This window comes from Temnothorax longispinosus, chromosome 9 (assembly GCF_030848805.1).
Source record: "Temnothorax longispinosus isolate EJ_2023e chromosome 9, Tlon_JGU_v1, whole genome shotgun sequence".
NCBI classification, from domain to species: domain Eukaryota; kingdom Metazoa; phylum Arthropoda; class Insecta; order Hymenoptera; family Formicidae; genus Temnothorax; species Temnothorax longispinosus.
The window spans coordinates 19,391,283-19,408,671 of NC_092366.1; the positions used below are offsets into that span (position 1 = coordinate 19,391,283).

The 17,389-nt window shown below is 41.6% G+C and overlaps 1 protein-coding gene across 1 annotated transcript in view; it reads right to left on the reverse strand.

Moving 5' to 3' along the window:
- Nucleotides 1–8,842, reverse strand: part of Ph4alphaefb (prolyl 4-hydroxylase subunit alpha-1) — an 84,847-nt gene extending 76,005 nt beyond the window's left edge. The window contains exon 1 of the mRNA XM_071787697.1: nt 8,312–8,842. The gene's annotated coding sequence lies outside the window, so the exon portion shown is untranslated. The remainder of the gene's footprint in view (nt 1–8,311) is intronic.
- Nucleotides 8,843–17,389: the final 8,547 nt, after the last annotated feature.

A 17,389-nucleotide genomic window follows, 5' to 3' on the forward strand; every position in this document is an offset into this window, starting at 1 on the left:
AGCTGGCTTTTCTCACAATTATAGCTTTTCAGCTTTTATTCTCACAACAGAATAAGAGCTTTAAACGATCGAGCGATGATATTTCGAGATTAACCGGCGGGCATTTTCGATACTCTGGACCGCGAAATTTCGCGTATCATCGTTGATGAAGCAGCCGTGCGTACTCGCGCGGCATGATGAATTACCTGTCGGGCTCGCATTGCTCGCAACCGCAACAGCAGCGGGACGGCAATAACAAGACGAAGCGGTGGCGGCGGCGGCACCCAAAAGCACGCGCGAATGAAAGCGTTGCGCGAAATCCAACCGGCGATAAATATCCAGTCGATATCGATGCCCTCGATCCGCTCGCAACGGGGCTTCCGTTTGGTACTCCGCATGATGCTAACGCGTGATACGCAGAGTTCGCGCTCGATGCGGGCCGAGGCCGGGCGCGCAAACCGCGAGATATCGCGTCGATAATCCGCCGGCAGACAGCTATAAGCGTGCACGCGGTGCTTTCTACCCTTGAGCGGTGCAAATTCGAGCGAAACTACAGATGCACGCATTCGCACGTCAGAAATCGCCGTACTAAACGACCCTAATTTCGCCCGAGTGCGGGCCATAATAGCCACCGTGCCACGGCGCGATCGGAAAGGTGGATGAATAGTCGATTGCCGGATAGAGCACTTAAGGGAACGTACCGTCATGGCGCCAAAACTCCCGAAAGGTCCCGCCGTTTTTCGCACGTGATATTAATGCATCTTTTCCGCGTATTTCAAGAATAATGAAAGAGTGATGGAAGAATGTTTTCTTGGAGCGATGTTCTCGCAATTTTTCGCGACAAGAATCAGCCATTCAAATTTCTCCCTCGTCCCTCATGCTGTCGTGCGATCAAAATTAACGTCAGGAGTTGCGTCGACCTACGTCCGTCGACGAACATCCAAAACTTCCGCCAACCTCCCTTCAATGTACATCCTGTGAACCGCGCGATAGTGTCCCCTCGGTACACGGTAGCGTTTAAATATTAAAAGTAGAAGGATGCACGGGCTTTCCTGAAACAGGAAGGAATGGTAGAGACGTGGGGCGGCGCGGCAGGCGGAAAGATTAAAGTTCAAGGGAGCTAAGAGCTAACGCACTCTCGGTGTGTGCATGTGGCGCGATTTCAAACGTTCACCGGGATCAAATTCCCGTCGAGTAGCTTGACTGGAAACATTCTGCTTTAGTCCGCCCAATACGAGCGCGCGCGTGCGAGTCCCTCTTTGGAGGGCTCTCCGGAACGAGTCGTGCAACATCGAGGATGCTGGGAATTCCATCGGAAGACACGGAAAGCGAGTGCCGCGTTTCAAACCACGTCCGATGAGAGTTCGCCGCACGTCTGCGTCTCATCTCATCTCATCTTGTCTCGTCTCGTCTCGTCTAGTCTCGTCTCATCTCTTTGCCTCTGTACGCGTTCACGCGCTTGCATACGCGAGTGCACGCGGAGCGAGAGCTCCGAAAGGACCACTTAAATATCTCCAAAAGTGCAAATTATCGCGAAATTCGTAGTAGATTATTTGAATAAATAAATGCTGTCAAAATACATGCAACCGATTTTATTTACAAACCTCTTGCATAACCTCTTATCCACAAAGTCCTTGCTCTTTTCCGTTGCAAAATAAATTTTATCGTGTATGTTCTGTTTTTCATTTATGTAAAAATGTATTTTTTGTTGTTAAATAAATAAAATAAAAATACCAAAAGAAAGTTAATCTAGATACCAATTATATGTTGTATTTGTACATGTTTATGGTTATTAAATATTAAAAAATACTCAAATAAAAGTAGAGTATATTTTTCTTTAAGAGAAATTTAATTTTCGCCGTGTAAACGTTTAAAAGAATGCGCCATGTGTAAACTGGATCCATTATGTTCTCGATGAAAATTTTAACGAAAGGCAAAAAAAGTCCATACGATGGGAGTCATAACAAACAAACTCGCTATTTTATCCAATTGAAGGTGTAACTTGTTATAAACACCATTATCAGAATTCTCAATTTTTGTTCAAGCCGAATAAACGCGATGCATCGCATTTATTTGCGTATAAATGTTGCAGATCGCGGAATGACGGGCGTATCGATTTTTGGCGCGCATCAAAACTGTACCGCGCGCGCGCTTTGTACGTCGATACGTGAAATTTGCAGCTGCACGTCTCTCTAGATGTGGGGTTTGCCGAATGCATGCGCGACGGTCGCGTATGCGGCTGACAGTAGCGAACCATTTCCGTGACGGTGCGTTATTGCTTTCGCGGTCCGAATTCCCAAAGTCTCAAGTCACGCTACACGATCTCTCTCCCTATGAACGTAATGTGCATCGCGTACGCGCATACATCGAGCTCTGGCTCTGGCCCCGAGAGCAACGTGATGCACCTCTGCACCGCTGCATACGACCACCGACGGCGACGTACGGTCTGTCAGAAGCCTTTATCATCACGATCCGCATATTCCTTGTAAAATTCACCGCAAATACATCGAATATAATATGAGCTAGATGAAAACAGAGAAAATAGGAGAACCGGTGGATCTCAAAGCCAATCCTCCGAAGAATATGACAAATTTTAATTAATTTCCTCATAAAAATATTGGTTTATCTCTTTAATTAATCCGTTTCTCACAGTCACGGAGTTTATATTTGAGGGTATAAGATGTGCGATATTCGTGTCTCCTCGACTACTTTCTTACATTATTCATGCGAGTCCCCGTACACGTTACACTCTTCCCGCTCTACCGAACGCAAGTTCGATTTACCTCGCAAATCGATTAATATTCCGCGATACACTTCCGCATTTCGCCAAGATTTTCGCATTTTGCCTAGACGGAGTTAAATTGTGTTTCGTGCAATCGGGGGAGAGCGGGAGTGAAAAAGAAAAGGGAAAATGCGATGTAAAATAAGGGGAAAAGACAAAAATGAAAGACAAGCGAAAGACAAGCGGCACTCGTTCTCGTCGGTGGGCACCGCTTAATTTCCGCTTTAAATGCGGGATAGAAGTTGCAAAAGTCAAACGGCTTTGGGAGGAGATGAAAAACTGAAATCGAAGCGAGTATGTCGAATGACGCAACATTTTACTCAACGTTTCATTTATGATGAGACATAAGCGCGGCACTGCTGATCCTGCCCTGTGTAAGATATACGTACGTCTTTAAACGTTTCTTACATTACACATGTGACATTCAACTAAAAACTAGAAAATAAATTTCGATTGTTTATTCAATTAGTTACATGAAAAGACTCTATTTTTATGTTTAATAAAACCCTGCAGATAAAAAACTTATTTGACGCTAAAATTAGTCGTGAACTCTTCTCCATATAACGATCATACAAAGATGTTTAGACTTACAATTAGTGCTCTTATCTACGCACACGTCACTCGGTCAGACTTCAGTTGAAATAGAATGATTCGATCTTGCGTCCTGGTATCCGCAAGTATCAGCACGTTAATTTGCAATACTATAGAAAAAATATTACACCAAATGTTTCAAAGGGAACAGTTACGCTCTGGGAAAGAATAATTGGTTGAATAGTCAAAAAGTTGTCCGCGTCAAATAACATTTTACGCTGACATAGCAGAAAGGCGAAATTGTACAGAAATTAACACATATTGCCAGTCAGTGGGTGAGTGCAACGAAACCACAAAAAAAGAGTATAACGTTTTTTCAGCTAATTTCGCGCCCCGCCTGCGATTTGTTCCGCGATTGCGATTGCGCCGGCCGAATCTCGCGGCCATTCAGCCGTACTCTTTTTTTTTTTCGACTATTCCATGATCGGGGCGCGACGAATAAAACAGAAGTTTTTTTATCCACTCGGTTCGAATAAACGCAACCGACCTAGATCGAGTCCCGGGATCCAATGGGTGTCGTTATTTATGAGCGAGCAGCAACACGATGGCATGCTTAAAATTTCTCGTCGTAAAAGCCCGGGCTGCAGTGCGCTTTAAAGCTGGGAAGAGTACGCGCGCCGGAGGATGTTTATGAAAACGGGATGCTACGCGGTCCTTAACGAAACAGATTTTGACGTCGGGTATCCGTGTCTTATAGTCGCGTGCTTGTACGTTCAATTAACTCTTCAGTATTCGCCGAACAAAAATATATTATTCCTGTTTATCGATTCAAAAGAAAGAAAAAGATAGTATTCCGCAATTTTTTTTTATAAGAATAAAAATATATATTTAAAAAATCATGTAATTTGATCATTTTGGTATATTTTTTCACAAATTTTAAGTAATCTAAATGCTAAATACAATTGGCATTATAATTAAAAATTCTCGCGAGTACGATTATACTTTTGAATGTTAAAAAGTCAGTATTCGAATAAAAAAGAGCGTGTTCCGCGATCAGAGGTTTATTACAAAGTTTCGTTACAGTGATTACTAAAGGTGGCGTACGTGTCACGCATGCAATTCTGCTTTCGGAGGAAGTGCGTGCAAGTTGCTCGTTGCAAAGAAACGATTTTATGGAGTTAAATTGGCTCGTAACAGGAAATTCTATCGTTTTGCTTCTGGTCGATATTCGCATGAATTACGTGGTGTGCGACAACAATTCCTGTAACAAAATACTTTCGCCACTAGCTTTTATCATCTTAAAAATTTTCAAACAACTGCATTATGTTTACGTTTAAAAAAGCTTATTATTATATATATGAGTATAAACTATTAGTCGTAAAATAAACGATCAGTCAATTAATTAAATTTTATTTCTAGCTGCTAATTACTTCAATTTTGTCATTGGATTATAATTTACATCATAAATCGATGTATTCCTTTGATATTTGTAATATTATACCAAAATTTGAGCTTTTAAAATACAAAGAATACCATACGTTATTTGTAACAAATAAAAACTTTTATATTTCATGATTACGAGATGCAAGGAAAGAAGGTGTGTCACTGTGAAAATCATACGACCGTTCGCGAGAAGCAACGTGCTAAAGCTGCAACGAAGCAAGATGCAAACTGAACGCTGTTATCCGTATCACTCGGCGCGGTTCGGCGCGGTTCGGCGCGGCGGGTTTCTTCTCTCTCTTTATCATTTCCGGCTTTAACATTTCGCGAAACTCACGAGCGCACACTCGACGACATATAACGAACGCGAGAGAGAGTGGAAGCAACGAGAAGCGACACGTGCTGGAAACGTAGGTTTCTCAACTTCGGCTCGGAAGAAAGGCATTAGGGTGGGTGAACGAGATCAACACGCGGGGGAGAGGAAAAGAAAGAAATAAAACGGCAAGCGGTAAGCAAGGTCCCAACGAGGAATACGAGAGCGTAAGCGCGTAGAGAGAGAATGCAGTGGCTCGTATCGTCGAGTTAAGCATAAAAGAGAATGACCTTAACTGCATCGAACGACTTTTCGCGTATTACAAAATTTTAGAAGCAATTTCCGCCGAATTACCCGCGTCGTCGAAATTACTTATAGGCCGTGCGAGCACTGCAAACACGGAATCGTCCACTTATTTTTTGCCGAGTCTATGCGCTAAAAATTTATGATTATATTAGCCATATCTCGCATGCGAAAAGACACGAGGGAAAAAGAAAGAAATACTTAAATGTAGAATATAAGAAAAATAACGGATAGATAGAATGCGTTCCGTTTTGCGGAAAGCAAGCGCAAATGCAGCGTTATTTCTTGCAAAGTTTACATTTGATATTATTCGCAATAACTCTAACGTTACGTCAAGTCTACAGTGACTCCAAAATGCAAATTACATCTAGCATGACAACTCTTATAGCTGTCGCCATTCACAATTGCTTCGAGAATTCGTGAGTGAAAACTGAAATGGAGATTCGGGATGCACCCGGTATATGTTTCATAAACAATTTTTGATAGAGGAGAGTTGTGTGCAAAGTTCTTTATTCTCGCACATCCATCTCGAAACGATACAACGATCGATGACAGGGCAGTCTACACTACACGTCAAAACTGCTTCCTACAAATTGATTGTTTCAGTTATTTTTACAACTAGGACGTTTTACGAGACAAGTGACATTTTCTCGTTGCGCCAAAAACGACGGTTATAAACGCCGAAAGTTCTGACACTTTTTTTTACATTGTTTTCCCGCTGTAAAAACGTTTTTTTTTCGCGTGGTAGCCACGCGAGATTCGGAAAAAAATATTACAGAGTGTTGAACGAGCGAAAAAGCAGAAGTTGATCTGCGGATAACAAAATTCAAAAAGTTAACCGCTTTTCATTAAATATATATTGCCAAACTTTGCGTCGGTAGCATCAATTTGATGGTACCTTAAGTAATTTAGACGCAAATGAACTAATTTCGAAAAGTAAAAAGTAAACGGCGACTTTCAAACTTCTAAAGAAGATGAGGAACGAGAGTCGGTGTCTTTTTGCAAGCTAAATACGTTTTCTAATATTCCGGTATATTAGACGCCGCACACGCTTGCAATGTGCTCTGATGAAGTAAGAAGAGATTCCGAGTTTTACCCTCGAGTACCCTAATTAAAGCAGAAAGTTTTCGAAGCGATATGAATCCGCAGTTAAATCAAGAAAATTCTTTTTACAAAATAAACAATTTTCTTTCTTAGCCTAATTGTATAAAATAGATTCGTATTTCTTCTGAAACATCCCTACTTTACTTGAGATATAAAAGTTTCATGCTGAATTTGGAGAAATATAATAATAAGAAATATTTATCCTAATACTTTGTAACAATTTTGTGTAAAGAATAATCTAATAATAATAAACAATTGCCAGAGACCTTTTCTTATTCCTCAAGTTTCCCTTTCGCGACACGAACTGTTATATCTTATGCGACATAATTACATCTCATTGAGTTCGACGGCCGATGTGCCAAGGAGAGTTTATTTGCAGGAACGTAACGCGTGACATAACCGCAAGTGTGGAGCGATTTTCATTCAAGGTTGATTATCTTTAGTCAACTACAGGATGATCTCACGATTCGTATCGCACGCGGTCTATTATTGCAATATAATAAGTGGGAAGAAGATCACGCGTGACTGTCAATTATTACGACATTATCGCAATGGCGATTACCTTGGCGATTACTTTGGTCGTCATAATCGTAAACGATAAGCGTAAACGTTGCAGAAATAATCCGATTAAAAACCGTAAGATCGGATCGTAAAGCGTTTATGCGTGTAGGTTTTTCTCAATAGAGACGTTTCTCGATTGCAAGATAAAAATTTTGCAACAATTGCACAAAGCGAGTCGCGATGTGGTCGCAAGAACAGAATTTATTATTGTTATTATTGCGTTTGAACCGCGACACGAATCGCCCATCGTTCTTCGAGAAACGATCGAAACGTGTTGCCTCGGCGACGAGGGACTCGTTGTCAGGCGTGTGCGTATAGAGGCGCTGAAAAGATAAACGGAGCCACACACGGGGGCAAAGGGGAGAGATCCCCGCGCTACTGTTTTCCAGGAAAAAGAGAGACGCGATTTTGAGGTCATCGCCGCCACGATGGCTTACGATGCGAGCGCGTTAATACGGCATTACGTCATTTCGACGCGGCGCAGCGGCGACTGGACGATTCGTCACTTCAATGCCTCGTTAATCGGGCTCACATTCTAGATCTCGGATCTCGTCTCGCTGATCGATCTTCCCCCCTTCGATAATCACGCGGAAACGCGTCGATTTTTCTTCTTCTTCTTCTTCACGAGAAAGAGAGAGAGAAAGAGAAAGAGAGAAGAGAAAAGCGATAATCATAATTGCGAGTTTTTACGCGAGTTTTTGCGCGATCCACACTTTATCATTCTTAACGTTTGATTATCCAATGAGATCGAAAATAAAATTCTGCTTGAACGTAAACGTAAGCGCCGTGCGCCGCGCGCCGATGAGAATGCACGCGGCGGGTCGTGGAGTTCGGAGTAACCATAAGTTCGAAATGTCTCCACGACGATATTGCTCAGTGTAACGACTAATTTGCATATTTACATCACTCGGGGGTCGTACGTGATTACGTTGTTGACGAAATTGCCGCGTTTAATAACGGAATTTGCAATATTAATTGCGACACCAGCGATATCTACCTACGCGACTGTTTTGCGTTACTCGTAATCGACACCGCACATATGGCGTCGGCCAAATACGGGGATTACTAATTAACGGGGGCACTGTTAACGACATTAAATGGAATAATAGCAATTCATCTCCTGAGAATGGTACGCTGTTCAAACTTGGGCACTCCTGTCCGAGAGAGCCGCCGAGTCGCGGACCATTTCGAGACGCAAAGTGGATGTTTTGCATCAGCCGGCCTAATATAATGTGTCGCTCATGCACTCACGCAACACACAGAGGCGCGTGTGTACAGTCCGTAGAAAAATCACATACCTGTTCGATCACTCCGCGCGGAGCCAGCAACTTCAGCAAGCGCTCGATGTCAGGAGAGTCGTGGGGAATCTGCAAGCTCTCCGGGACGACGACGACGACGACGACGACGAGGCGACGCAGGAAGTCACGAAGAACCGAGGGCTGGATAATCTCTCTCGTGCACAACTATTCACAACAGATCGGAGCAGCACATCAAATGACAGAGTCACGCGACACGCCGTCGGTGCCGGCTTACGGCTGATCGTGTACTGATCTTGAAAGTCGGTATAGGCTTTCTCGCGTGATCTCGAAAGAGACGGGACAAGTAAATCTACCAATTCAATTGTAAGTAATTCCGCGCTATCGCTATTCCGTCCGCTCGGAATATCGCGGACGCGTTAATCGCGGCTCGTTCTCGTTCGTCCAGCGACCCGGCTTCTCGCCCGCCCACGCAACACCAACCAAACCCCTCGGAACGCGGCAGCCGACTGACGTGGGACGCGGGACGGATGCTGCGACCGGTGTGCGGTGTGCGTAGCCTTGCCGCGCGCGCGACACTCCACTCGCGGCGCTCTCGCTCCCTACCTACCACTCACCCTCTCCTCACTCATCCTCTCCCCCTATCCCCTATCGCCGCTATGGCTGCTATGCCGCAAGCGCCGGTTCTCCCGCGCTCTCATCCTCTCATCCTCGCATTCGCGCGACTCACGTTGCAGCGTGTACTTCTGCTCTGTCTCCGTTAAACATATCTATACCACAGAATCGGCTCTCTCTCGCTCTTTCACACCTCCGTGGTATTATACGGGGACGCGATTCGACTCGTTCGCTTTCATTAACTACATTTCAACACTGACAGAATGGATGCGCCGATAATTGAGAGGGTTGGAATGGAAAGTATGGAGAGTATATTAATTATACTATTTTTTTTTTTCATCTCCTGTTTTTCACTTTCCGCCCTGTTGCCCGTTCGCTTTCGTGCAACCATTTTTTTGTCGGATATTCCTACGTATATTGCGCTTTGTAACGCAACGGCTTTTCGCCGTGTGTACAGTTGAAGATTTTTTAATAAAAGATAATTAAAAGAAGAATATATTCCCCTTAGTTCTGTCTCTACATGTAAAGATTACTAACGTATTTTTATATCTTAATTAATTAATTATTATTATACAGTATTTCAATTAAATTTACAATATATTCGTATTCGTCGTTCTTTTTTCTGAGTGACGAAAACATATCGATCAAAAGGTGAGATTAAAAATAATTGAATTTCAAGAATAATGTCGAACGAATTTTTCTTGAAATATTAAATATTAGCAGATATACACATTTAAAATATCTTTATTATTAATTCGGAAATGCTGATACGTTTGACACGTTACAATTCCTTACTTTATATTTTCTTTCTTTCTCCTTTCCTTCCTTCGTAATCTATATCTACTTGGTCTCAAATGAGAAAAGTGGAAGCCAATGCAGCAAAAATAAACGAATGGACCCACCGCCTTATATGGCGACCGAAAGTCAGAGGTAAGTGACCGGCTGCACCGAAGCGCGGACCATCTTATACAGGCATGTGTCTCTTTCGCTCTTCCGTCTTACAGGCATCTGCTTTCTTGCCCTTGATGTCGGTTCTTCACTCTCCGGTTTATTCTTTCGCTTCGACGAACCCGCGTCTCTCGTCCCTTTTAGTCTCTTATCTTTGCCCTCATCCCCGCCCTCCCCGTGTGAGCCAATGCCCCCTGCGATGCAGGGATGAGAGTGCGTACGTGGCCGTGGGCACGTTCCTACGCACGACGCCCGACGTTCCGCAGTTGGCGCATACGTGATGTATTCGCGTTGCATCGAGTGCCGAAGCGTCCGCATTCAGATGCATTCGTCCCCGGAATTTCAATTCGGCCACCAGCCAGCACACGCGCGATCGAGTTGGTGAACTCGGCAAGCATAAGCGCGAGAAATTATCGGTTTTGTGAAACAAAACCAGCCAAAGAATCTTTACTCGGAGTCTCAATTACGATTTAGTAATTGAGATCTCCCGACCCTTCTGTTTCGTTTTTATTTATACGAAACATGGTTTTATCTTTTCTATTTATAGCAGTTTTCGGCTTAACATTCTCAATTTACTGGTTTTCCAAGTTAATATTGCGCAGTTAGATTAATAATCGTGTAAACATTGCTTTAACAAATGCAAAAATATATTTCGTTGAAATCACATATTAAAAGGGCTTAAAGGGCATGCATTTAAAGTAATTTAAACACGCTGAATGTGTGCGGAAAAGAGGAGTTAACATATTTCCATGACTACAAAAATTGTAAAAAATGTCCGATTATATTTGGAAGTTTTACAGTTACTGCATTTTGTGTATATATATGTATATATTTTTTCTCGAAATTAACATTTGGTGCTTTTACTTTAGTTTCTCCCACTGGTATGTATTTTGAATTAAGGTTCGTTCTGGGAAACTGCTGTACCACTACTTTGCATTCGCGTTTAATTCACGTTTTTCCTGTATTAAATATATTTATTCGCATACATATATTCTATGTATAATATAAAGTATACTATAAAATTTACTAATGCGGCTTTAACGCGGCCAAAAGACGACGTTTTCCGGTCATCTAAAAAAAGCGCAGATTAGACGGTCAGACCGCAATTTAATCCACAGAATTCGATTAAAGCCGCCTCTTGACTACCAGTTTTCTTCGAAAAACTACTTACGTCTGCCGGTGGCGCGAATGCGCTCGGGAAACGGACAGAAACCAACGTTTCGCACGCGGATTAATTTGGGCGCGAGGAAATGCATTCTTAGAATCATCGGGCCTTCCGTCGTAAAATCCGCGCGCGGTCGCCCAGATCGCACGATTTATTTCCCTTGGCGACCGCAATATTCCTCCCGCTATTCCTACGACTGCCGAATGCCTGGTGAACTTTAAAGGAACAGTCATACGAGAGCTATGGATCCCCGTACTTAGTCCCTCCGCGAAACTTTAATTTCTCAACGACCTCGCGAAAGTCTCGACGGCGCCGCCGCGCCGCCAAGTCTCTCTGCGGCGGGATGTGTGCACTGTGTGCAGTCGTAACTGAAAACTTTTTACAACAACGACAATGGCGCATAGTATAAACGTTTATATTTACGTTGAGCGTTATTAAGTAGAGTAAAAGGGTATCTCTTTCAAGCTTATATTTCACTTGTATAATATATCATTAGAAAAGTACCAAGTACCAAGATAGAGTGAAGATAAATTATTAATAGATACCTACCTATCCTAAAAATATTCATGTGTTTAGAATTCACTGGCTATACTGGGATTAAGCGGATTATCTACCTACGTTTATTATTATTGTCACATCAATCGATTTAGTTCATCAGCTTAATATTTCACTGAAACGTTCTATATGAACGTAATGGTATGGGAAGTACGAAAACGTTTTTCATATTGAATTTTTTACAGCGGTCGGATAAAAACTATCCGAGCGGACGAATAATAAACTAGATATACAATGGCAGAAAACTAATGGATTTTAAAGCGCGAGCATTTAAATCAAACCATTCATTTATACTTTTATTCGCGTTTATTTATTAAATAACGGCAATTAAAAACACCGCGCATTTACCGTGGTAAAAAAAATGCAGTATGCATGGTATTCGTCAAAAGTACAATCAGCTCAATCCACCGAAATGTGGAGTGACGTCCCGGCCCGGCGTTTGACTGGCGTCGAGATTTATTCGTCTTTTCATCCACGTCAGCCCGTTGAATTAATTTCGTCTGTTCTGAGGATTACCGTATTCAATCGTTTACCGCCGTAGGTCCGCCGTTTATTATAATCGCCATTAAAATCCGTCTCCACCTCGGCATGGCTCGGCGTGTTTGCTCGAATTAGCATTATTATTTCCCGACGTTTTTTTCTGTCCCCGCCGTTGACAATTACGGATTACAAGCGATAAATTAAAGCTCAGCTTAATTACGAGCTTGCGTGTCATACCGACTCGCGCGAACGTTGCACGGCATGCCGTGCGTTAAAGGCGTGGAGAAAGGGCAGAGTACAAAGAGAAGGGTGGAAACGGGAGGAGGGGAAGGATAAAGCAACGGCTGATGCCTACGTTGCGTTGAAGCGCTATTTGCACAATTTTTTTCCTCTCATCTAGCTGGATTAATGCGTAAACCGAGCACCTCATGAAGAAACGGCAGCGGCGGGCCGGCCGTGCCGCGTGACAAATAGTCGTCGGACGCGAGTTGATTCGAGTACCGTCCTTTTTTTCCCCCCTCCTCTCCTCCCTTTTTTCTCTCGTTTTGCATCGCAACCCTCGCTACTTCACGTCGCAACGCTTTGGCGAATACGCAAGAGAGACGAGATTTCGCGGCAGGGAAACAGGCGCTTATTAGCAACGACAGCGCGACCAGTCCGGATGCTTATCCGGCTGAAAAATCGCGTCTCTCGCGCACGAACCGCACGAGCTTCTCTCGCGGTTTCCTGTTTTTCATAATTTCCGCGTTGTCACCAATTAAATCTTGGCACTTGCAAAATTGGATCTTTTTTCTGCACTTTTTATACCGCACCGCAGCTATACCGCTTTGGTGTGCTTAAAGCGAGAGGTATACAAGTGGACGGTGGAATAAAGGAGAAATAAAAATATAACCGTGTCAGGCGTTTTGTAAAAGAATAGGGTATGGAATGCGGGTATGGAAAACTGAAACGGCTGAAACACGGCGAGAGCTAATTTCGGTCGGTTTTCCATGAAAGTTCGCGCATATATTCGTAATGAGACGACCGCAAATAACGGTCGGGCGGAACTTTGACATTTACCGGAATGGAAGATTGATATCGCGGGCGCGCGCACGTATGGACACATGACACATACGTCAAAATCAACGAGACCACGTGAATCTTTCAGAGGGAGTTATATTCTTCGCGAGAGCGATTGGAGCATCGGAACATCGCTAAATATCATTCGCGGTTAGTGGCATGGATGTGCGCGATAGTCACATCACACGCGCGGAGTGCATCGACCCCGAGGATAAATCGAGAACGGCGGGATGAGTGGCTGAATAATTTCTGACTGTCTCGGAGACATTGTTGGCAGCGTGCACTCGTGAAAAATGTACGGCGATATCACAATTGTCAGATGTTCGTAGTTCGTACGCTCATGCCAGTTAGGCTGTTAGGATAATGCAAATTACGAAAGGAGGAAAGCTGTCAATCTCATAGTTGCTTTATTTGAAAAATGGATTATTCGTGTCATCGTCTTATCTTGAGTATCTCAGTTCATGAATTTAGTTTCCTAAACGTGATATTTATTATACGCCAGAAAAGATTTCTTTTGTTTCATTGATCATTGATAATGCAATTAATTAAAATAAAAATGGAAGATTAAACGATGGAAGTTCTCTCTTGGTATAAGGATGATGTACGAGAGAATACTAAAATACTTAGCATTACAAAAATTTATCCCACCTGCTGCAATATAATATTTAAAATATGATCGTGTTCGCAAACTTTTTTCAACCAAAGATAACCAAAACAGCTAGCCTTTTCATCTCTAAATGGATTGCTTACCGGAGTTAATTGAATGCTCGTTGCTGCATCTGATTATGCGCGTAGACCATCCCGAAGTTGCCATTTGCAGGCCACTATACGTGTATATACATCATTCGGCGGACGTATATGTACGTCAGTCGTATCCTGGCTGCCCTGCGGCAGGATCCGTTTAGCGTTCATTGTCCTGCGACGCTCGCGGAAATGAACATTCCACGATTGACTGTTTACCACGCGTCTCTGTTACGACGGATGTCATGCTAACACGCGATTACGGTGGACAAGGCCGACATTAATTGACTAATGATCTGCGCGTCTGCAAAAATCATTAGGCACGATCTCGTGGACGTAGAGTAATCAATGTTACAACCGATTCGCTACGTTGGCGTTGCAGCGTTGAGAACGGATTAAAAATGTTTCATATAACGTTTTTCGAGAATTACAACCATTTATAAATACAATTGTATTAACGTCCGTGTATAAAATATCCAACGTACAAAAATGCGGACAGGTTTCCAATTTACATAACTTTCCACTTAAAAAAATTCCCAGATTTTATGATATTAATTCCTCATTCAGAGAAATGTTAAATATGTAACCAAATTACCGAAAATTGTTCAATTATCAAACAAATATGTATCTAATTTGCCCGGAAATATTATCTAAAATTTATTCTGGATTTTTTTATTGTAAAATTTATTTCCGCTTGTATCTAAATATGTTCATTAAATAAAGAAATTTGTTGATAGATTGAAAAAGGTTTTATGACATAAAAACGTAACAGAAGACGGTCAAACTAAAATTCAACTTGAGTAATAAACTTGTAATCTTGAGTAAATATTTTTCGTTAATGATTGTTGAAATAATAACTGCAAAAATGTCAAATTATTTATATCGCTAATAATAGTTACAGATGACGATCACGAGAAAACGCTAAAACACTTTCGATGTATTACGGATTTTCTTCGGACACGACTCAATTGGGAAAAGAAACGTCAATGGAATGCATAATTTAATCTAAAAAAAATCTAGCTTGTTAAAATTCCCGAGCATTTCAATAGACAAATAATTCCCAGTAAAATAAAGTGCAGGTGTGAAACGGGAAATTCTTTATTTATTTACTCGAAAGGAAATACGGGAGAAAATTAGTCAGAGAGGGTAGAATATATATAACAGGTATTGCGGCGGTTTTCATTCGAAGCGACAGGCGAATTAAATCGGACAGATCATACGCGCACACTATCAACGTCTATAATTCGCCGTTTCGCCTGTGGCGGGTAATGTTACGGCTACTTTACAGATTGCATATGGATGAAGCCGAGTAACATACGCGGTAGAAAGCACGCTTTCCATGTGGCAGATGGACAGATGTCCCGACCGGGCATGTAATGCGGTACACGAGAAAACGAAACAGAAGCGACGACGGAGATAATAAAACCATTAGGATCAAACGTTACGCGCCGTTTTCGTTCGTAATAAATGATGCTCGCGGAAGAAAATATGGGAACACGCCGCGCAATATTTTACCGGGGTAAAATCCGCACCGCACGCTATCAATCATACTTTCGAAGACTTCCAGTTGTAACATCGCGCTCTTTATCTTTCTTAATAAAGAATACAAATAATAAGAAATGGAAATATAGCGTCGTAGCAAATGATTAAAAAAAAAAGAAAAGTTGGGCTTGAAAGCGTCACGGAATCTTTTCCATCTTTGCAGTTTCAGATACATTTCGCTGGAACTTTTTCAAATAAGTCTAAACTGTTTCTCGCAGAAGCGATATTTCTCTCCCTTCTTCCTAGCTCGCTTCTTAAAAATAAATATTTCTCTGTCAACAAAACTTTTTGTTACAAGATAAAATAGTTTGTTCTGTTAAGCCTCGAGGTGACATACCGATGTAAAAATGCGGTGAACGATTAATTTGTCGATCAATGACGTTAGATCTAAATTTTGAAAGAAGATGCAGATAAATTTCTATTTCTTTGAAAAATTTTTACTTTCTCTCCGATAAGCAACTTGTCGTTTCAGCACAATCCATATTCATTCCGTCCACACGCCGGGAAGCATCAGCGTGCCGCAGGCGAGAGTAATAATAGGGAATGCACTGATGCTGTAATCTGACGCGCGCTGTTCTCCGCGCGATGAGATAATCGCGTCGTCCTCGCCGTCGTCATCGTCACAAACGAGTGTTCCGACTTTTGTGCGTCGCGGTACTCGCCTCGCGGGACGCGTCTAATCGTGTATCCGACGAGACTGGGAAAACTCGGGAATTATGCGAGCAAACTACGCGGACAGCTCTGCTTTCGATGTACCTTGGCACTTAGCAGTCGCGGATAAACCACAAGGAACGAGAAACGACTCGCGCAGCTGTTAAAGCGACAAACGTGAATAACGGCCAGAATATGTATCGCTTCTCCTCTCGGGGGATGTATAGCTGTTACACGGTACGAGTAAGTGAAACAGTCGATAAATACACAGGAAGTAGATCTTCTTTTCAGATATTTTTAGAAAAGAAAAAGAGCGGATACTGATGAAAATATGAAAGAGTTTTCAAATTATCTTTCAGATTTCCTGGAGAAAAATTCCTTATTTTCGTTATTCCAATTGATTTATTTAATAATGACACGCTCATAATTATTGATTACATTTATTTTGACAATACGCCAATTTTAATTTACTAATCTATCATAGCTTATCAATATTTCTCAATTTATATCACACGCTCTCTTCGTATCACTCTTGAAATAAAATAAAATAAAATAAAATAAAATAAAATAAAATGTGAGGTAAATGAACATTTTTTCGCGAACCGGTATAGAATTAATCACGCAGATTCTTTTAATATCAATAATCACAGTTACATATCACTTTGTATTACAATATAAAATTAAATTTTTTCCTATCCTCTCTTTAATTCATTATTAAATCCATTATTAAAATTCAATAATTAAAGAGATATGGTAAAAAATAATTCTATAACACATTTATGTCATATTTATTATATAATTATTCCTATTATTTCTTCAATTATGGAACTTTAATAGCAAATTTTTTGAATTGTAGACAGTGAAAATAATCGTAAATTTATCTATCTTTCTTCTATCGATTTCGATTAATTTGCATTTGACAATTTTCTTGATGTTGCCGTCTTTAATTCAAAGACAAAGATATCAATAGCAGATTTTATATAAAACTTGACACAAAAACTTAAAAGTTCTGATTACGTTACCGTTGTGCTTTCTACTATCCGTGAGCCGAGCCGTGAGCCCTGCGGCGTACGGCCAACCAAGTTGTACTTACGATCTTGCCCCGTTGCTAGTTAGTTCTCTAGTTCTAACCCTTTCATTCTCCCGAAATACGGTGAATACTGCAAAATCTATCTGTCTATAACCAGCGCTCAAGATTGAATTAAGCGCGTCTTTGCAAACAGCGGTGCTATCAAAAACACTGGTAGAGAGCTTGCTCAAATTTTGAAAACTCAGATCGCGCATTTACCTCACATATTTTTAATACTAAAATATATGCGTAATGCAAAATATTTAAATAAACACCTAGACAATTTTATATAGAA